The sequence below is a fragment of the Canis lupus genome, chromosome 16, assembly GCF_048164855.1.
Source record: "Canis lupus baileyi chromosome 16, mCanLup2.hap1, whole genome shotgun sequence".
Lineage (NCBI taxonomy): Eukaryota > Metazoa > Chordata > Mammalia > Carnivora > Canidae > Canis > Canis lupus.
The window spans coordinates 21,891,493-21,913,125 of NC_132853.1; the positions used below are offsets into that span (position 1 = coordinate 21,891,493).

The 21,633-nt window shown below is 51.3% G+C and overlaps 1 protein-coding gene and 1 long non-coding RNA gene across 4 annotated transcripts in view; one reads left to right on the forward strand and one right to left on the reverse strand.

The window, feature by feature from the left end:
- Positions 1–21,633, reverse strand: part of ASIC2 (acid sensing ion channel subunit 2) — a 995,000-nt gene that overhangs the window by 843,819 nt on the left and 129,548 nt on the right. The window lies entirely within an intron of this gene.
- Positions 1,776–3,475, forward strand: LOC140607453 (uncharacterized). Of its 2 annotated transcripts, none has more exons than XR_012009462.1 (3): positions 1,776–1,938; positions 2,060–2,242; positions 2,855–3,475. It is a non-coding gene; the product is annotated as an uncharacterized lncRNA (long non-coding RNA). The 2 variants fall into 2 exon arrangements; XR_012009461.1 differs by having other exon boundaries at positions 3,002–3,475.

Sequence of the window (21,633 nt, forward strand, 5' to 3'; positions counted from 1 at the left end):
TTGTACTGTGGGCTACTGAGAGAGAATGACTGGGACACAGCTGCCCCCTGCCCCAGATCAACAGGATGCTCTTTAAATATGTAAGAAATCCACTGAGGCACTGCTAGCACTCTCTGATTATCTTCAAAGTGTATGAAAAATGTGCTTAATATTCATTCATGCTCCTTTTCAAACGAGGCACAGATAGGGACCAGAGAGGAGGGAACAATTGGCGGTGAAAAATGGCTAGCATGGTTTCATATCCCTCATCCCACACTCATATAGTCCTTGAGGCTAATCTTAAGTCACCTCCTACAGGAAGGCTTCCTCAACTACAACTCCTCCCACCCCCCTCCAAATGTCTTTCCATTTCACTCCTTGCCACATCTGGACTTCAGTGGCAGTGACTGTCCCAATCACTGAGCCTGCACATCTGTGCCCTCTCTACCCTCCCAGGTCCTCTGCAACCTCTACAGTAAGAACTCAGTGTCACAGGTAGGAGTGCCAATCCTAGAGAGGGGATCAAGGACTACCGGCCCAAGGATGCATAGCTCCGGAAGTGCTGGAATCAGGCTTCAAGCCCAGGTTGATGCCAAAGCTCTGCTGCCCCCCACCCCCCGACACTTACACTAGCCCCCTTCCATGCCTCACCATCTCCCTGTCTCATTTCCAGTCCTTCTCTCTGCACTGCGGTGCTGTTTACTGGGTGCATTTGGGGTGCACTGTCTGATTGGGTGCCTTAAGAGCAAAGAGCTGGGTATTCACATTTTCTTATCTGTCCTGTGCCATTTCCCTGTTTCTGGGCACAGAGTAGGTGCTGACAATATGAACCACAGGGAGGAAAATGTTAGCATGGAGAGGAAGCATCTGTTCTTGTAGTTTCATTATTCAGACGAGAAAACTAAAGCCCAGAGAGGGGAAGTGTCTTAAATATGCATGGAGTGCAACTGAACAGGAAGCAGGCTAGTGGTGCCATTGGACTTAGTACATAATGGGCACTAAATTACGTTACTGCTACTTCATGTACAACATATGTGATATATACACATGGTATACAGACAATGAATACATTACATATGATAGAACAGAACACATATATGTACATTATATATTGGATATGTTCTACAACATCATCAGCATTGTCATAATTTGTCACTGTCTGCATGGGAACGTGAACTCGGCACATATTGGGAATGGGAGTTCTGAGGATTTCACAAATACAGGTCTCTGGTTTGTGGAGCCATCAGGAAGACTGTGTGAGATAGATGTTCAGGCAAGCAGAGGCCAACAGAAAAAAACAGTAAGACATTATTACATGGGTGAAATGTTTTACAATTGACAACTTACTTAAATGGAAAGATAACTGAATTAGACACAGAAAATCTGGGGCGGGGCACCTGGGTGGCTCAGTGGTTGAGCATCTGCCTTTGGCACAAGGTGTGATCCCGGGGTCCCAGGATCGAGTCCCACACCAGGCTCCCCGCAGGGAACCTACTTCTCCCTTTGCCTATGTCTCTGTCTTTCTCTGTGTGTCTCTCATGAATAAATAAAATCTTTTTTAAAAAAGTAAGAAAATCTGGGGCCGGGATGCTTTCAGTCCATCAATAACTGGGTGACTAGGACTAGTTCACATGTTTTCTTTGAGGTTCAGTCTCCTTCCTTGTGAAATGAAGCAGTGAGATAAACTCAGAAGAGAAAGTTCTATAGCACTCGGGCACCAACTTCCCAGTGCTGTGCCCATGGCAGCCATTACTAGTTGATTACCGAGCTCTTGATGCCCAGTTGAAGCCCCAGAATGCTGCCCCTGGCAACCACCAGCAATTGGCTGGGGTGAACATGTTGGATGAAACCAAGCAGCACACCGGAGTAGATGTTTCTACAACCGACTCCAGACCTTCTGACTCCATAAGTCTATTCCTCACTGCTACTCGCAGCACCCTGGCCAGGCTGACAAAGCAGGTACTGCCTCTCCCCTCAATGTACAACAAGCAGTCAGAAGCTCAGACAATCTCAAGTTTAGAAAGGTGGGGAGTGGTGGGGTATTCAGACACTACTAGCCCTCTCCGTACTGGCCTAGCAGGGACATCCAATGGTCTCGCATCATCTTTCACTACAAAGGACGCCCATCCCATCACTCATGACAAGGACCCGAGGAGTCGATAACCTGAGCTCCATTCTGGTTTCACACCCAAGGCAGCCCAGGGACATCTCCTCTGAACAAATATCAACCTGGAGTCACACCACTCTGCAAAACAGGGAGCAGGTGAGGTGTCGGACTCCTTTTCCTTCCTCCTCACCTCATTAAGAGCCCCATTTCCCACTCCCTTGGCATATACACATACTCCTCAGATTGTTTCCAGAAACTCCTTTCATTGAAAAGGAAACTTGTGGATGTGGCTTAAAGGGAGACATCAGCCCCTTCCGGCCAACGCCTGGGAAGGTGGGAGGAGGGTCGAGGCGGAGTCTGAACACTGGCTCCTCTTTGCCCTGCTGTGTGGCCTGGGGGAAGGTGCTAGCCATCCTCTCTGGCCTGTTTCCCTTCCCACCTGACAACAACAATAACAGCAATAATTAATAATAATAATGATGAACCTCCCACCTGTGCTAGTTCACTTATGTATGAGACCGGTACTATTCTTAATCTCACTTTAAAGAGGACACAGAAAGGCTAAGTAACAGGTGCAAGGTCTCGCAGCTCGAAAGTGACAGAGCCGGGATGAGTTCCCAGGCAGGCTGGCTCTAGAGTCCGTGCTCTTTACCACCTCACTCTGCTGCTTCTCATGGCATTGCCTCCCACCAACTGCTACTCAAGGCAGCAGAAGCAGGACTGGGGCATCACGGGAAAGCCCCTGGGTCACCTTCCTCTCTTTAACAGGGGATGGAGCAGCCCAGGGGGAGTGGGAAGTGCGGAGGCAGAGGGTTCAGCTTCCCTCCTCCCAGCCCAGGCCACTTGTCCACTGTGCCCTCCTCTGCCGATGCTGATGCTGATGATATACCAAGTCTGCCATTCCCTCACCACCAGGCTTTGTAGAGAGGAGAGGAGCCCCAGCCCCTGTGAGTGGCCACTGTTCACGGCACTTCAGTGACATGAGAAGAGCAGACTCCCTACAATGAACAATTCTGGCCAACCAAGTGTTCTCTGGCCCCCATCTGCATAGCTGTGCAGATGGTATTGTTAGCAGGTGGACTGGAGAAGAGTCAAGCTTTGGAGGATCAGTTCTTGCAAGTTGTTTGTCCTGTCTAGCCTGCTCTCAGCAAGCCATGCAGATCGTGTGGGCTCCAGAAAGAGGCAGCCCTGGACTGGAATCCCATCACGACCCTTTGTAGCTGTGTGACCTTGGGTAAATGACCTAACCTCTCTGAGCATCCTATCTGTAAAGTGGGAATACCAATATTCCATGAAGAATCTTGTGAGGATAAAAGGAGTATGTATATAAAGTAGCTCATGTAATACCAAAGTCATGCTGAAAATAAACATACCTGCATCATCATAAAAGCCAGTAATAATAAAAATGGAATGTAAACTCACTTAAAAAGATCCAAGAATCAGAAGCTAAAGCAGGAAGGGAACTAAATTGTGTTGCTCATTAACATATACTCAATATGAGAAAGAATTTACACACATTTCCCCGTTTTATCTTTTCATCAATGAATGATACTGTGCCCATTTTACAGATGAAGAAACCAAGGGTCATAGAAGCTCAGGATGTTCCCCTACAGAAATGGCACTTTCTCAACTCCTCCCTCTTTTCTTAAATCAGTTCGAAGCTCCAGGCTTCACTTGCTAATTTCGTCCAGAGTTGATTTCCGGTTCTATTTTATCCCTAGTTCCTGCAATCTGGAAATGTGCTCTGCCCTGATAATTTCTATTCTGGTGCATCAGCCATTTCCATGTGGGTCTCCATAAGGGCCCCTGCCCCCACCCAGGCTTCAACTGAGCCCTGAAGTGGGTCCTGTTCCCCAAGTTTCAAAGGCCTGTCTTGGTGCCCCAACACCTCAGATGCTACATGGCCAATTCACCCCATCCTCAAATCTCCTCCTTCTGATTCCCTATTTTGCTGACCAGCATCACCCTCTGATCACTCAGCAGTGATGTCTCTTGGGCATTTCTCACTCTTTTCTCTCCCTGGAAATTCATATGCAAGTAACTCCCTCTTCACCGCCCCCCGGTGGATCCCCCCACAAGGCTCTGATGAGGATACTTAGACATGGCTTTGCCATGGCCCAAGTGTCGCCAGTGCCCCCGCCGTCACCTTACAGAGTTCCAACTCTGCAGCCTGCCACCTGGAGCTTATCAAATCTGACCTAAATCTATTTATTTCTCCCCGTGGTGTGTGTCACAGCAAAGTGGGTGACTTACTGCTCCCACAATATAGCTCATGCTTAATTAGCAGTGGTAATAAACACATCAGTGTCATAAGCACTTTACATACAATGTCCTACTAACTCTGCACCGTGACCTTTTTTTTTTTTTTTTTGTCAACACCATATCAGATTTATTATTCCAGTGACACTGGGATACAGCTGGGGGTGCTCACGGTGACCCTGCACAAAGTTTCCTGCCTTCTGGTTTCTGCCCAAAGAGAAAGTCTACCACCGGGTCGTTCCTCCTTTCTGGGAGGAAATCCACTATGGGGCCATTTACCCAAATAAGCCTCCTTAATGGATTAATTTTTTTTTTTTTTGACATTTGAGTTTCCAAAATGGAAAAACAAAGTGTTGAGTGTCCATTCTACCTCCCCCACCCTCACTGGCCAAATAAGTCCCTGCTCCCGGGGCACTTCTGTTGCCTCTGAAATCTTGAAATAAACACCAAAAGAAACGGCATCAAGGGTTCACATTGAGTGACGGCCCCCAGTGGGCCCCAGAACCTGTCAGGTGGACCGTCGCTTTGTCTGGACAGTCTTGAGGCATCACGGAGCCTGCAGGGCCTGTTGCTACGGTCAAGTAGCAGCCCGGTGCAGGGGCTGTGGCCACCACTTTTTACAGTAAACGGTGTCCAGCGGGGTGGTCACACAGGGCCCCGAGTTCAGAAGGGCCGCACGCCTGGGTTAATGCTCTGCTGTCACTGTGCTAAAATTCTTCATTTTCGGAGGGCCTCACATTTCCATTTTGCCTTGGGCTCCAAAGACTATGCAGCTAGTCCTAGAAGTAGGTGCTGTTAGTATACCCATTTTCCAGACATGAAAAGCAAGGCCACACAGCTATTAAGCCCAGGAAGTCTTGACAAGTAGCCACTCTACTGAGGCCCTGATGTGTGGCTGGTCCCCTACCACGTGGATGGCTTATTCTGTGCCATCCATTCAAGTCCCCCCCTCCCTTCGGCTTCACACCCACCCTGCACAAGTGGCTGGCCCCTCCTGTCATTTCATTTCCTGAAAGTCACATGACCTTTCCACAATCCCAAAGCTCGTCAGGGGCAGAGCCAGAATCCGGCTCCAGGTCTGCCTGCCCTCAAGCCCGATGCCACTCCTGCCATGCCGTTCAGTACAAACCGTGACCCCACCATTCCGGAGCCAGCACGAACATCTGGTGAGCATTGCACGGGGGTGAGGGGGAGGGGAGGTGTGGGCAGAGACCCCGTAGAGACCTCTGAAAATAAAGCCCGAGCACCCTGTGTACTGAGACCCGAAGAAGCCTCCTTCTTCCTCTAAAAAGCTGTTCCCGTCTCCAAAGCAGCCTCTCACCACAGACCGTGGCTGCTGCTTTCATGCACTGCAAAGGGAGAAACAGAACAGATTGTCAGAGCAATTAAACCATCACATGGAAAGCCCAGAGAGACTGGGGAGGGGCAGGACATGCTGTTTCTTAATGGTCTGCCTCTATATTTAGCCTGAAATCCCTCCATCTCGAACCCTTCCAGGGTGCAGGTAGAGGTGAGAGCAGAGTTGGGGGCTCTGGCGCCATTGGGCTCATGTCCCAGGAAGCACCCGCCTGCCCGCGTGTGGCCCCATTAGCACTACACCTTACAAGGGCTCACCATATGGCAGGACAGGAAACCCCAACCGTAAAACAAGCAGTGGAAACCACAGGACAGCCTGTCTAGGTGAAACCTGGCAAGATGATTCTGTAAAGATGTTAAATCAACAAGGGGGATCTGGCCCTGTCCCACGGGGTGCCAACTTCCCTCGGGGGTTAGGGGCGCAGGTGGGTGACAACATCTGGGCAGCCTTGAGCTTCAGTCTTCGTTAGAGAGGGGCTTCTTCCTCTCCCTGTCTTCATCCTGAAGCCAGTGCTCATAAATCAGGCACTCCTGTGTGTGTGTGTGTGTGTGTGTGTGTGTGTGTGTGTGTGTGTGCTGGGGGGCCGGGGAAAGGGTGCACAGATTCCCCCATCTGTGTGCACATGTGCTTTATAGGGCCTTTTAAAAATACAAATGCCAGGGCCCCACTCCCAGAGCTGATGACTCATTCTGGAATGGGGCTCAGACATCTGTGTTTATACAAAGCCCTCCAGGTAATTCTGAGCACGGCCAGTTGAGGAATAACTGGTAGGTATAATGGTCATAAAATATATTTAAGAGCTTGGGCTTTATGTTCTAGTTTTGGTCGCTTACTGTTTGAGGGGCTCTGAACAAATATATGTGCATCTTGGCACCTCGGTCTCCCCATTTATAAGTGGGTACGGATCCTCAGTTCCTGGTACATAGTCAGTGCTCAGCAAGTGCTGCGGGCTGACCAAATGGCTGGCTGGCTGAACAATGTAAGGAGATGAGCAAGTGCATCAATGCGTGGCCGTTATTAGTCCCTACACACAGAGAGGGCTCCTTGTCTCGGGCCGGGGGGCCCCAGAAACAAACTCTTACACAGGAATGAAGCAGTCAATTTGCAAGGTGGTCTTAAGAAGCATCAGCAGGAAAGTCTGGGAAGTGAGGACAGAAAGAAATGAGCAGTAGAGGGTGCATTAATGAGCCCATGACCACAGGGGACAACTGAGGCTGGGTCCCACGGGGATCTCTGGGAAACAGTGCAGAATATGCATGGGGATTTATCCCCCAGCTCTTACCATCAATGGCTGAGGGCTTCCCCCCTGCCCCTGCCTGGGGGTGTGAGCTCCGGGGCATTTCTCCCCTGTCCTGCTTGTGGGCAGAAAAGACACCCCCAGCAGAGGGTTGGAGAGCTGTGGTGTTTGCTGTGGGGCGCCATCGGCAGCCAGTACAAGGAGGATGCCCAGGGGACGTGAACAAGGCACCCAGGGCCTCAGCTTCACTGCACCACTGATTGGCATCTTCCTGCACAGGGGAGGGCAAGACCCACTGGAGATGCCCAAGTTCTCTGCATCCCACAGCTGCCACCACCACCAGGGCTAGCAATGCAAAGTCCTGTCTATCCCAATATGCCCATTTCCTGGGCAGTTCCCAGCCTACATCAGCATCTCTCAACCTCTGCACTGCTAACGTCTTGGGCTGGTGAATTCTTTGTTGTGGGAGCTGTCCTTTGGGTCATAGGAGGTTTAGCAGCCTCCCTGACCTCTACTTCCTTGATGACACTAGCATCTCCCAGTTATGACAACTAAAACCTGTCCCCAGGCACTGTCAAATGTCCTCTGGGTGGCAAAGTCGCCCAAAGTTGAGAATTGCTGGGGTAGATGGATGCCTTGCCTCATTCCCAAGACCACTGCAGTTCCTCACTCAGACTTTCGGAGTGGCTTCATCCTGACCGGACCCTGGCCCAGCTTCATCTCTGCTCAGATGGATGCTGTGCTCAGAACACATTCCATAGACAAGCTGGATCCCAGATGTGGAGCATGCTGCCCCCTGTGGAGCTGAGCTCTGAGCGACAAGCATGGGAAGTTCAAGAGCAAAGGTGGCACGGGCAGCGCGGCTGGACGGTGGGGACCACGTTGGGCAGAGGAGTTTGGCAGCTTCTGGAGGAGTTGTCCAACCAGTCGTCACCCCAGAGGCCAACCCCTGAAGACAGACCCAAGGAGGCCCAACCAGGGGTCCTGGTGAAGAGTTTTAAGTACGCTTTGAGGCTATGCAACTCCCCTAAAGTTATATCCAGGGAGCAAGTGCCCAGCCAGCCAGGAAAGCAGTCCAGGCCCACTGGCTCTGAATTGCCTCTTTCCATTGCACCAGACGGCATCCTGGTGAAAGGGGAGGGACTGAGCCCCCTCCCTCAACAGGACAGAGTGATGCTCAGAATAAACCCAGGAATCCTGAGTCATTGGTGCTGACAGAAGACTCGCTGGCCCCGAGGCTTCCAAAGGACGTCACCAGCCTCCCCCTGGTTCACTGACTGTCGATCAAGTCTGAGAAGCCAAGCCTGGGTGCGCAGAGCTGTGTCTCTCCCTTGGTCCGCCTCCTCCACTCCCTTTCTTTCTGCTTCCCTTCAGGACACCGATGCAGCGTGCATGCCAATCAGAGGGCACACAGTGGCATCCAGCCCTCCGGCAGAAGTGATTTACAGCTAAACCCAGAGCTGGCTGAGCACAGAACCAAAGCTGGGCAGATGGACAGTGGGGCTCCAAGCTGTACTAGCACCCCCACTCCTCTGGCCTTTGTTTCCTGGCTTGTCAATGCAGCAGCCTACCTGGCTAAACAAGGTAAAACAACAGGCAGGAGCAGAGCAACCTCTGTCCCTGAGCCTGGCCTCTGCTGCAATCTCCAGGAGGCCTGCACAGCTAGGGCAGAGCTCTGGCAAGTCCAGAAGCTGCCAGAGGCGCAGTTCACGCACATGCATGACCATGCGCTCACACACCAGCCATGGAAAGTGGCAGTTCTCTCCATCCTTACCCCCACCCTGCTATTCACATGTATAATTAAAATTCCTCTGGGTGATAAGAGACACAAGGAGGAAACACAGGACTACGTCATCGGCTGGAATGAAATGAACTCTCCAGAAAACACAAGGTGCTTGAAGGGGGGTAGGGGGGATGCCTATCTAGAGGCAAGGACACACAAACATGGAAAGTTTTCTATGAATCTACCTAACTCATCTGTTGTTACGAGCAAGTCATAATCCAAAGACATGAAGGGGTTTTGGTAGCCCAACCGAGAGCTGGGGCTCAAACCTGGGCCTTCAGATACAGCCCTTGCTATGGATCTAGAAGAATCAGCATCTATGGTTTAGCTGGGAGAGGAGGAAGGGGAGGAGACAGGGTCCTTGGCCAGTCTCCATGTAAATGGGTGCTGTGAACCTTTTGACATTCATAATAATTCTGCCCCAAGACTGAGAGAAACATCAGAGGCAACAGTAACACCCAGGCTCATGGCACTTCGTGTTGACAAATGTTTGCATGTCCCTCGGCTCATGGGATCCTCAGAACAACACAAGGATGTTATAGGTGAAGAAACTGAGTCAGCAAGCTTGAGTAATGCTAGAAACTACGAACTCCTAACTTCAGATGTACACAGGTTAAACTGACAGCATCAGCAGCATTTTACCCCTTATTCACCAGGTGTGGCCTCAGATGTCATCACAGCAGAGAGTCCCCGGCTGGTACCAACCAACAACCTGACATCATGGTTGTCCGAGGGATCAACATTCACTTGATGATGAGTTCGTTTACATAACCCACAACAGGGAAGAGGGAAAAATGCATCCAGTGAATTTGGGTTTTATGGGCTTACAGGGTAGTTTTCCGAGCTTTAAAAACAAAACAAGCCAAGAGTGATATAGCCTAGAGCTCAAGTGAGCTCCAGCCTCAGAATAATCTTGCCTGAGTCTTTCACATTGGACGAGTCCAAGCTGTACTAGAACCCCCACTAGACAGCGCGCCCCGAGGAACACCAGAAAGTATTCCCTTCCTGAAAAACATCTCTCTTACTATCTGAAATGTGCACCTTCCACTCCCTCCAGCAAAGGCAGTGAGAAGTTCAATTACACATCTGTGATTAGTCACCACACCTTATGAAGGAGGGGTTCCTAAGACCAGCTCCTGTCACGACTGGTGCTTAGGAAGAGAACCTAGGTCAGTTTTTGTTGTTGTTTTTTTAATACAATCTTTTTTTAAAAGGTTTTATTTATTTTATTTTATTTATTTATTCATGAGAGACACACACAGAGAGAGGCAGAGACATAAGTAGAGGGAGAAGCAGGCTCCATGCAGGGAGCCCGACATGGGACTCGATCCTGGGACCCCAGGATCATGCCCTAGACCAAAGGCAGGTGCTCAACCGCTGAGCCACCCAGGCATCCCAACCCAGGTCAGTTTTGATAAGGGGTAAGCATGTAAACAGGGGAAAGCTCTAGGTGTCATTACATCCTGTTACCATGAACAGTAAGAGGGTCCTAGCCAGCCAGAGCCAAAGAAAAAGAGGGTGCAGGCAAACTGCGAGAAGCTTCTTCCCTCTCGGAGTCAAAAATGTCCTTCTGTGCGGACTAGGTGGCTTGGTGACAGGTGGGTCAACAGAACTAACCCAGATCAAGTGGCCAGCATCAGAGTCACAGCGGGGGCCAACCCTAGAAACGGCTCAACCACAGAGAGAGGGGAATCTCGCGTGAATTCTGAGGGGAGGGTGTCCTGAATCTCCGCCATCCCCTCTCTGGCTGGGCCAGTGGCTTTTCTGGGCTTGAAGATGGAGGGGAGAGTTCCTCAGCAGAGACGGAAACACAACACACAGAGCTCAGGACTGGGCAGGAGCCCACACGCTGGAAGCTACCAAAGGAGGGCCCCGGGTTGCTAAATGGAAGGGATCAGAAGCAGAAGCTGAATGCCAGGGATCCAGGACCCAGGGAAGGGGGCAGGCACCAGCCAGACAAGTCATCCATACAGTGCTGTGGTCCCAGCTCTTCCCTTCAGCGTGTTGGGGGCCAGTTGCCAATGGTGGGAGCAGGCCCAGACTTGGGGTGACCAGGCGCCTTTCCGCGCTGCCCAGGAGGGCAGGGATGCAAATTCTGGAGTGAGGACAGGGCAGGCGGGAGGGCTCTAATTTTCAATTACTGTGCTCACACCAAATGGAGCTCCGTGGTCTCCCTCTCCTGCGGGCTGTGTTTGACTTTGCATCACACGACCTCCTGAGCATATAGACACAGAGAGCCATGGCTGGGTCCCGCTCGCGCGTCCAGCCAGGCCGCCATGGGGCGTGGGCCGCAGCCCGGCGTTGACACACAGGCTTATTAAAGCAAACAGAGTTTGGCCTAGATTGCAAATAGGCCCTCCTCTGGGTAAGTATATGGCTGCGATCCTCCGGGCAGTTCACAGAGAGCACGTGTCCCCAAAATGGGCCCACGTGGCTGCCCTGGAGCACAGGTCCATTCTCTTTGCCTCCAGATTTCTAAATATTTGCTTAAGATAAGGAGCATCCTCCATGCATCGTCCTACCACATGGTGCAGGGGAGAAAGGGGCCTGATTTTCCCTCATTTTCCCTGAAAAGACACACACTGCCATCTACTGAGATTCATCCCCCACTGCCTCAGTTTCCACACCTGGAAAATGGGCAGAGTCTGTGAGATGCTTTCTGCTCAGGTATCCTGTCCTCCCTGGGAAGAACTGGGAGTTGGGGGGGCACTCTGGGCTGGGAGTCAGGAGCCCTGCAGTCTAGTCCCAAACCTCTTCTCTTCCTTGGCGTGAGTGACCTTGAGTACTTCCTTCCCAATTCCTGAGTCTCTTGTTGGTAGCTGCAAAGCAAGGGGGCAGACTGAATGATCTCTGAGCTCCCTAGGCACAGTAAAGCCATTGTGTGTGCGTGTGTATGAGTGTGTGAATGTGTGTGTATGTGTAAGAGAGGAGAGGGGAGAGCAAAGGAGCGCACCCTTAGCTGCCTTTGCCTGCCTGGCATCCCTACGTCTGATGTCCCCTGGGAAGCCAGCGCCTGTGGCACGCCATCATCAGATGTTTGCTGGCAGGTTGGGCAGGAGGCTTGGGCAAGCTCAGACCATCTCTTTTTCCAGAAGTTGACTTGGATCAAGGGCTCCTGGGATAGAGATACTGGAGTCCATCCATCCACAGAGCCCTGCCCCGTAAAGACTGCTCAGGTATTCCTCCTTCCTTGAGCCCCAGGGGTCCCTGATGCTTCTCCCTTCGGAAGCTCCCTTTTCGCCCGACTTCTGATTTTGCAACTTGCCAGTCATCCGCCCGTTCACCTGTGCACCGGACTCTACAAGTCTGCTCCAATTTCACCTTCTCAATGGTGTCTTCCCTCGTCTCCCCAATTCCAACCTCAGCCCCTCCAGCTTTTCCTGTCCTCATCTCTGGCCTCATTCTTCTGAGTAGCACTTTATCACCGTTGCCGCATTGTACGGTCTAATTTCCTTACATGCTCGATACTGGTCATCTCTCTGCGCTAGGATGTAAGCTCCATGAGTGCAGGTATTTGTGTCCACTTTGTTCATTGCTGTGTCCTCGGTATTCAGAACTGTGCCTGGCACACAGTAGGCACCCACTGAATGCAGGTTGAATGAATGAGCACATACGTTGATGCCATGGGCTAACAACAGTTGGTTTGGATTTTAACTCTGATACTGTCTTCTGTCCCCACTCTGGATACTTAACCTCCCTGGCTGGGAAGCCCTTGGTGGAACAGGGCAGCAGGAAACTTGAACAAAAGCAGGGATCACCAGTCACATATAGGGGGGTGACCTCCAGGCGGAGATCCCAGAGGGAGATCGCCTCCAGAGTGGTGTAGCTCACTCTTCTCTACCCTCTTCGCTTCTCCTTTCAACCTTGCATCCTAGACCAGTCTCCAGAATCTGAAACACTTCCTTTAAGAAATCTCAAAGTCCTGATCTGTTTTTGAAGAAAGTAAAAGCCAAAGAGGAGAAGAGAAAAGGAAAAATGCAAACAGGCCTCAGTGGGCAAAGACCTGAAAATCACTTTGCTACACCGATTTTTGATTTAATAACTCCTGCACCTGTGGGATCAAGGTCATAAGCCGTAGACAGAAATCCAGGCAAGCCCACAAAAATCTATCAGACTCAGCAGGAGACCTTGGGCCCATCTTTCTGGTCCCATCAATGATCTCTCACCCGTGTGCTCTGTCGCTTTGGCTTGGGGCCCACATCACTACTTTCTCAAGGTCCGTCTGCATCACTGATGCCTCCCATTCAGTATGTCCCCTCAGGCTTCTCATCTCCCCTCACTCACTAAATGAAGACCTTCCCCTTCCTGGCCCCATTCTTAACTCCTTGGGCTTCTCATTCCATATCTCATCCTCAGGGAAGATTTTCCCAAATTCTTCTCTATGCTCTCAAACCTAGAATTATCTAAGAGCCGTATCTACTTGAAACTCCCCCCACCTCCCTTAACTTCTCTGCACCCCAGACTGGATGTGCCCTCTTGGATCATCCACAAAATGGGGGACTCATCCCCTTCTCAAACAACTGCAGAATCAGCTTAACAATATCATTCAGGCACAGGTTCTTTGTAAGGGGAATGTGCGTGACTCGGTCTAATCCAGTCTCAGACTGTAAACACCTCCCCTTCACTCCTGCAGCCTGGTGTAGCAGGTACAGCTGCAATTTGGAGTCACGCCTCTATGTCCCCAGTCTCTAGAAGGCTCCTGAGTCCTGGGAGCCATGTCCCAACCCTCAGTCCTCACCTGGTATGGATTCCTCAGATGAACCCCATTTGCTTTTCCCTCATCTGTAGGGCATCCTCCCAGGGCTTTCTCCTGACAGATGAGCCCAGGGTGAGCCCAAGGAGGCAGAGAGTCACTGAACACCACGCCTGGAGATGTCCCTGTGTGAGCCCATCTAGTCCTCAACAGCTCCAGGAGGAACCTATTCCTATCCTCACTGGACAGATGAGCAAACAGAGGCTTTAAGAGGGTCAGTGACATGAGTCATCAAGAGGCCGTTTTGTTCTCCCTCTACCTGGCTGCCCGAGGGGCAGGGTAAAGAACACAGACACTGGAAGCCCCCAGTGAACCTGCTCTTGCTAGGATGCCCTTAAAAATGTGGTCCTGAGGGCAAAATTGGGCAGGGGAAAGAGAGGTGTCTATGCCAAAGAGAGGATGGAGGAAGGAGGGTGTCTATGCTTGCTCGGTCATGCTAATTTTGACATTTTCCCGTGCGTCTGCTTGTCATCATCAACTTATAATTTAACCTCATCGTGGTGATGCCTCTGGAATGTCAACAAGGCTTGCTGGAATTTCATTACAGCCCGGCAGCTGGCCCCTGGTATTTCTGATACAAATGATGTGCAGCTGCATTCTGGCCCTGCTGTCTTTATCCCCATCTCACAAACGGCCGCATTAGGCACACTTAATCCGGAGAGAGATTCCGCACACCGAGAAGAGGGCTTGTCAGTTCCGCCAGGGGCATTTCCTATGGACTGTGCTGCCTGAGCCAATTAACCCCGAGTAATTGCTGAAAAGCATTAGATATTGATGATGGATACAGGGGGCTGACCCTAGGGGTGGCTGCAGGGAAAGTGGTGAATAATGAAACTTCTCTGTGTCTGCACAGCGTTTGCTGCTTTCAAAGCACCTCTTCCCGCATCGTGGCAGCGGTCGGTTGATCCGGGCTGGGGAGCTGGTGGTGCGCCCTCTTCACAAACGCCGAGACTAAACGAAAGGATTTTGAGTTCACAGAAATAGAGAAACACTTAAAAGTTGGGCACAAAACCCCAATGCCTGGGTCTTGCACTCATTTACTTGTTCAGCCAACAAATATTCAGTGAGCACCTACTATGGGCCAGGCATGTGCTTGGCTCGAGGATATGGTTTCATATCTCTTTTGTCCATGGCATTTGTTTGTAGGATCTTCTCTTTTGGGGTCTTCCCCTAAGGGACATCCTTCCCTAATTCCCTACAACCTATCCCTGCTTATTTGTCTTTGCTCCTCTGGCCCCATCAGAATCTATGCTCAGGGGAGGCTCTGATGTCTGTGGTTTATAGCTGAGTGTACATAAATGTCCTTGTCTACCCAATCCCAATAGTAGCTTTGTGACACTGATCCTTTCCAGGAAAGGGGAAGCCCTGTCCTGTCACAGGACTCCTGCATCTCTGTCAACAGGATGAAGAGCGATCTGAGGCCAGAGGGCCTTCCTGGCCCTAGAAGCATAGTGTTAGCGGCTGCCTGCCTGCCCATGGGATTAGCTGGCCTTGCCCAGCCCTTTGCATCATAGTGTGGCATGGAAATTTTGAACCATGATCCTGGGATACCTATGAGTCCATGGGATGCAGAGTTTCGGTGCCCTATATCCTGGCACACACCCCTGAGATACTGAAGTGGGGAAGACACAGGTGGGCACAGGGGTGAGCTCACAACAGAGACCACACAAGGCCCAGATCTTCCCTGGGTTGAGTGGATGAACATACCAGCATTAACCAGGGCTGGGCAGACTCCGGGATGTGCCCACCAATGCTGCTTGGACTAGAGCTGTTAAAATTTCACTTGCTGGGACGCCTGGGTGGTTCAGTGGTTGAGCGCCTCCTTTCAGCTCAAGTCATGATCCTGGGGTCCTGGGATGGAATCCCACATCAGGCTCCCTGCATGGAGCCTGCTTCTCCCTCTGCCTGTATCTCTGCCTCTCTCTGTGTGTCTCTCAATAATAAATAAATAACATCTTTAAAAAAAAAAAGACTCAAAACAAACAAACAAAAAAAAAGACTCACTTGCTTGGCTTCTGCACCCAGTGTTTCCAAGATTCTCAGGAAGACGTCCGCTACCAAGTCAGGGATTTGGCTAGTTGATTGGACAGGGAGGAGAAAAATTCAAAAAGAACTTTCTGGAATCTAGTACCTGCCAACTTTCCTCCCCACCCACCCCCATCTCTTTTATTTTAACCATGAAAGTTCCAGAAAAAGCAGGGCTCTTTTTAAAGCTGCAAGTACCCAAGAGTGATAGCAAGATTTCCAAAGAGGTAAGAGTAACAGGAAGGCCCACAGACAGATGGATTGGTGAAGAGACAGAAACATGGAGGAGACTGTTTGAGACAGACAGACAAGGAAACACACGTACTCTCTGCCAAATACACACAGGCACAGAGGCAGAGAGACAGGTGTTTGCAAAGGTAGAGAGAGGGGAGCTGAAGGCCAGATGAGAGGCACACAGAGCAGGTGGCCCAGAGCTTCTCACAGCACAAGCGAGGCAGTCCAGGCCAGTGTGGTGGGGCCAGATCACCTGGGACGGGGCCAGCCTGCCCCTTACCAGCTGTGTGACAGGGGGCACTGCCCTGTCTCTACACTTCAGTTTCCTCAGCTTTAAAACAAGGGCAGGGACAGCCTCTGACTCCCAGGTCTGCTGTGATGACTAAAGGTGCCTGGAATCATGCCTGCCAGAGAGGCCCTGTCCACAGCGAGCTGCAAGCATGATGAGGTGCACGCGGTTTGGGGGGCTCGGTAGGGGCACTGGGACGAGTCCTCCTGCGTGGTTTTACCTCTCTAGCAGTGCCCATGCCATACCCCCGGGGCCTCAGTGTGCCAGGAGGGAATGAGGCTGGCCTCATGGCCTCATGGGGGGCCAGAGATCATCATCCTTTCAGACACCACGAACCCTGCCTTGGGGAGAGGGGAGGGTCAAGGGTCTCTCATGGCAAAGAGCAAAGGGTTCTGACCTTGCTGGTGAATTCTGCTGCGTAGGTGGGGAGGCCGGAGGAACATACAGGTGTGGGTCTCCCAGCCCCCCACCACCCCCACTTGCAGGTCTGCTGAATGTGGGTCAGGGGTACAGCCAAAATAAAAGAGACAACAGGCAGCACAGACACAAGAACCTGTCTAAGGCTTGGGTCCTGGGCAATGAGGCGATCCAGCAGCGGGGACCCTGGCTGGTACTTTCTTAGGAACACAAGAGTGAGCATGTCATGGCATGAGGAGGCCTGGCACAGCCGCCACCCGGCACCTGGCATTGGGTCATGGAGACACTGTCTACAGCAGCCGTGCACAGCCAGGTGAGGCCGTCAGAGCCCCGGCCTCCCTCACCCCTACACAGCCAAGCTCCACCCAGCCCAGCAGGGCTGCTCGCTCACCCTGGTGTGCCCTCCATGCAGAGTGCCTTGGGGAGCCAAGGAGTCATCAAACCCCAAGGACTCTGTGCTGAGTCAGAGCCAGCACCACCCCCTCTGCTATCAAGGAATAGCTTCCTTGAGTACCAGGGTGGGTCCTACTTGGTTCCCTCAGGGTAAAAGGGGACAGAAAGGCTCCATGTGCCAGGAAAAGATGCAGAACCCCAGCAAGAACTCCCCCATCCCTCCCTCCCAATAGCACTAGTATGGCATGAGGGCCAGGCATGTTAGCCAAGGCGCACATGGGAGCTCCGGATGCCAAGGCCATTTCTCAAGGTGATATAACTTATAAATGGCTAACCTCTCGCTTCCAAGGGCCAAACCACACATTCTAGCCTCAAGCTCAGACTCCTCCATCCTTGCTTACTCACCCTCAACAACAAGGAACTTGGGGAACTCTGTCTCATTCAAATGGGCTCCACACAGAAGAGCTGCTGGAAGAGCTCCCCAAGTAAGTAGCTCCCCCAACTCCATGCCCATCAGGCCTCTGAGCGTATCTGTGGTTTGCAGAACAGCCAGGGCCCCAGCCATGTAGTAGTCTTGGGATTCCGAGCTAAGTCTCAGCCGGGGCGTGCCTCGTAGATTCTCACACAGCAGCAGTCAGGGGTGTGGGCCTGAAGCCAAATCAGATAATATGAAAATAATAATAATAATAATGAAACAGAAACACGAAACCCAAGGACACAGGGACAAGCATTAGAGGTGAGATCCATAAGCACAGAGCCAGATCGGAGGGTCGATGGAAAAAACACATCTCCACCGACAACCATGTATTTTCAGGACACAAGAGCCCAAGGACAGTCGGAGTCCAGCTCGAGCAGGCCTGAGCAGGGAGGGGGACATCGGCCGAGGCCTGGTCTACACTCCATGCCCACCCCTTGGCCAAGGTCAGCTTTCACAGAATAGAGTTGTTTCCCAGGTGAGATCAGAACATCCAGAGCTGACTCAGTGGGGCAGAGGAGAGGAGAGACTAGAAAGTGGTAGAAGATGGGCCTTCACAGGTACGGAAATGGAGGGGAAGGGAGAGGAGGGGGCTGGTGGTGGATGCAGTGGTGCGCCTCCAGCTCCCACCTTAGGAAGGAAGAACTTACTCGCTCAGCTGCTGCGGCCACCGCCTATGGGAAGCCCTCGCTACCAGCTCACTTCGAGGTTGGCCTGGGCTGCAGGGTGCTGCTTTGCTCAAGATAGTGCCCCCCATCACGGGATGCTCCACCTCTACCACCAACGGGTGGAGAGGTACTGACGCCTGAACTCCCTGTCCCAAGTTGGGAGCTCTCAGAAGCCTCAGGCCACGTGCGTAGCTCCCCGCAGCGCTGGTCACCGACTGGGCATCCCAGCGCACCTCCTCTGCCACGGCCCTGCTCTCTGCACGTCCCTTCCACGGATGTTACCTGAGAGCACCCCCTAATAAAATGCATGTTCTTTCTCTAGTGTACAACCACCCTGGGAAGGGAGGCAGGGAGGAGGAGGGTGAGAGGGAAGCAGGAAAACCCAGTTCTGCTTTACTCCAAGCCTGGACATCTGAACCACTACTATTAGGAAGAGTGAGGGCCAACCCGAAGGCTGAGGGACCCCCAGATGCTAGTGTGGACCAGAGGCCTGGAGAGTCCGGGACAGCCGATCAAGGCCCTAGGTGCCTGCGTAGACAGGAAGCTTGGGGAGATTGACGTCCTGGCTCTCCTGAGAGCAGACAGGAGCTGCGTGAGGGCTGACCCAATTCAGGCCTGGAGCCATTGCGCAGAAATTGCATCGGGCCGATCCCCAGCCGTCATTACCACCAGGCTTGCAGCACGGGGCTGAGAGCTGGAAATAGCTCTGTATTTATTTACCCTGCAATTATATGCTACATTAAATGCTCCGCGAGAACATGGCGATCACCCTGCAATTAACTGGTCTCTGCTTCCTGGGCAAGAGAAGGCTGGAGACAGTTACTGGGTGAAATTAAGTGCTGCCTGGTTTCTTAATGGGACTGGGGGTCACCTTGTAACTCGTACCATTGGGCCGGGCTGGAGGCTGCAGCTCCAAGTGGGAGCTCTCTTTGGGGAGCTTAGGGGAAGGGGTTCACAGCCCATCAGGCCCAATCCAGACTTTGCTGTCAGTTCTGGGAGGGGCTGGCACAGAAGGTCCTCCATGAGCTGCACCCCACTCTGCTTGTCTCCCCCACTCCTCTTGGAGCACCTGGTGGTTCTCTGTACTTAATTTTTGGAATTCCTGAATCATGACTCCACCAGCCTCTGCATGAGCTATTTCCTGTCATGTTTATCTGGTAAATTCCTATTTATCTTTCAAGATTCAGCTCAAATGTCACCTCCTTGGGAAGTATTCTTTGAAAAGAGATTGCACAGGGTAGTGAAAACCAGACAGACCCGGGATTAAATACCAGTTTCATTATCTAACAGCTATGTGACTTTTAGCAAGTTACTTGGCCTCTCTGAATCTCATTATATACACACGTGTATGCAGATGTATAGAAACTCCTTGACATCACATGCATATGCGCTACGTACATAGACTAGAACTCAATAGCTTCAAATTAGGAGCAAATTTTAGCAGGATGGAAATAGCATGGTGTCTGGCACACAGTAGGTGTACACAAAATCTTTGTTGAATTAATAAACCAATGAGTAAATCAACCAATCAATCAGAAGTCAATTAGGAGTTGAGAATATGTATGCAACCATGTTTATCTTCATGGCTCCCAACTTAGCTTCCTACACATAAACATGTATCCATGTTATTCAAAAACATAATATGCAAACATGGTAATTGGTTTCTAGTTGCCTAGAGATTCCAGAGAACTAGTTTCTCAGGCTGTGCAGATAGATTAAGAATGCCAGCAAAAGGCATTAAGAAAAGAGTTAATTATATATTTACTACCTCTGTCATTTTCTCCTAATTATCTCTTGGCAAGCAGCGTCTCCTGGATGAGTCTTAAATCTCAGCGTCTTTAAAAATATAATAATAAATCAATGTGAAATGGAATGTTCCCAATAGCCAAAAATGCCCAGGAAAGTTTTCAATCAGTGAGAGCCCCAGTGAGCCAGGCTGGCACCTGTTCTGACTGTGTTTGGGCTCTAGAGACCAGATATGGGGCCAGAAAAGCAGCAGGAGAGTAGAGCAGTGTCTGTGCCCAGCAATGGAGGCCACCTCTGAGTTGGATCGAGGATCACCTGGAGTTCCTGTGGCCATTACCTGCTGCCAATTTCCTCCAAGGCAACAGGAGGAAGAAGCTGAGTGTGAAAATTAATGAGCCACTCTTGTGGCATTTTGCTTGGTTTCTGGGTTGAGAAGACAGGGGCCATTGATTGAGCCACCCTCTACGTCACTGGTTCTCAACTGGGAACAATCTTGTCCAAGGGGACATGTGGCAAGGTACAGAGATATTTTTGTTTGTGATGACCTGGGGTTGTGCTACTGACAGCTGGTGGGTAGAGACTAGAGATGCTGCTAAACATCACACGATGCACAGGATGGCCCCCACAACCACAAACTCTCTAGCTCCAAATGTCAACAGTGCTGAGTTGAGAAACCCTAACAAATGTGACAGCAGGCTTGGGGCTGGATGTTTCCATACTGTCTATCACTGACTATTGTCACTCGGTTTTCAGACCTCTTGGTGTGCCTGCCTTTTCTATTCTGGTTTCTAACCATAAGGAGGACCCAGGCACACACACGCTCAGAACAAATGGCCAGGCTTCCTTCAGTGTAGCCCCCATGCCTCCTGCAGTGCACAGGGTAGGTCACAAATGCAGAACGGCGGGTCCCGCACGGACCCCATGTTGAGGCAGAAAAGCTCGTATGCACACAGTATTTCCAAAGTGCTGCTCTAGGGGACACATGTTGAGAGGTGCTGGATTAGACAGAAGGGGTATGTGTGTGTATGTGTGTGTGTGTGTGTGTGTGTGTGTGCACGAGCATGTGTGGTTGTGCATGCACATGCACAGCAGGGTGGGGGGCATCGTGAAGAAGTGTACAGTAGTTTATCTACCATATCGAGAACCCCTGGGCCCTCACCAGGGGAAGGGAGCAGACACGCTGTTGTTCCATGGGCTCCTGTGCATGTCTGCTCTTCCTCTCCTCCTAGAGGGGAGGCTGTGCCTCTCCCACCAGTCCCAGGAGGCAGAATGAGGGCAGCTAGAGTGCTGCATCACACCGATGTAGGCAGGAGGCCCAGTGCATCCTCTGTCTAGGAGAGGGCCAGAAATCAGGCACCACTCCTGGGCCCAGCCATTTCATTCTGTTCCATCTCACACCATCAAACACACAGACGCCATCCAAGCAACTGTTAGGCCTAGCAGTTCCTATGATCTGAGTCTCTTGTCTATGATCCAAAGGTCACTGGTACTAAAAAGGCCCAAAGGGATTTCCTTAGGATGTTCATATTCAGTCTTTACAACCACTCTAGAGGACAGATACGGTGCATCCCTTTCACAGCTGGGGGAAGGAGGCTCTAAGGACCTAAATGGCTCACTGAAGGTGACACAACTAGGAAATAATGAACCCACAAAGCAAATAGGAGTCCATTCAACCCTGAGGCACACGAGTGTTCCTGTCACGACACCCAGCTGCCAGACGAGAAAGAGATGTTTTTGAGCTATACAAGAGTGGAGGGAAGAGGAAAAGCATGGATCGTCTCTAACGCCGACCTCCTCCATAAGCACCGTCCCTGTTCCCAGCATCTGCGGGTCTTCCCACAGGGTACCAGATGCTGAGAGGGGACACAGTCTAAGAGAAGAAGAATAAAGTCATTGGGGATTGACGACAGG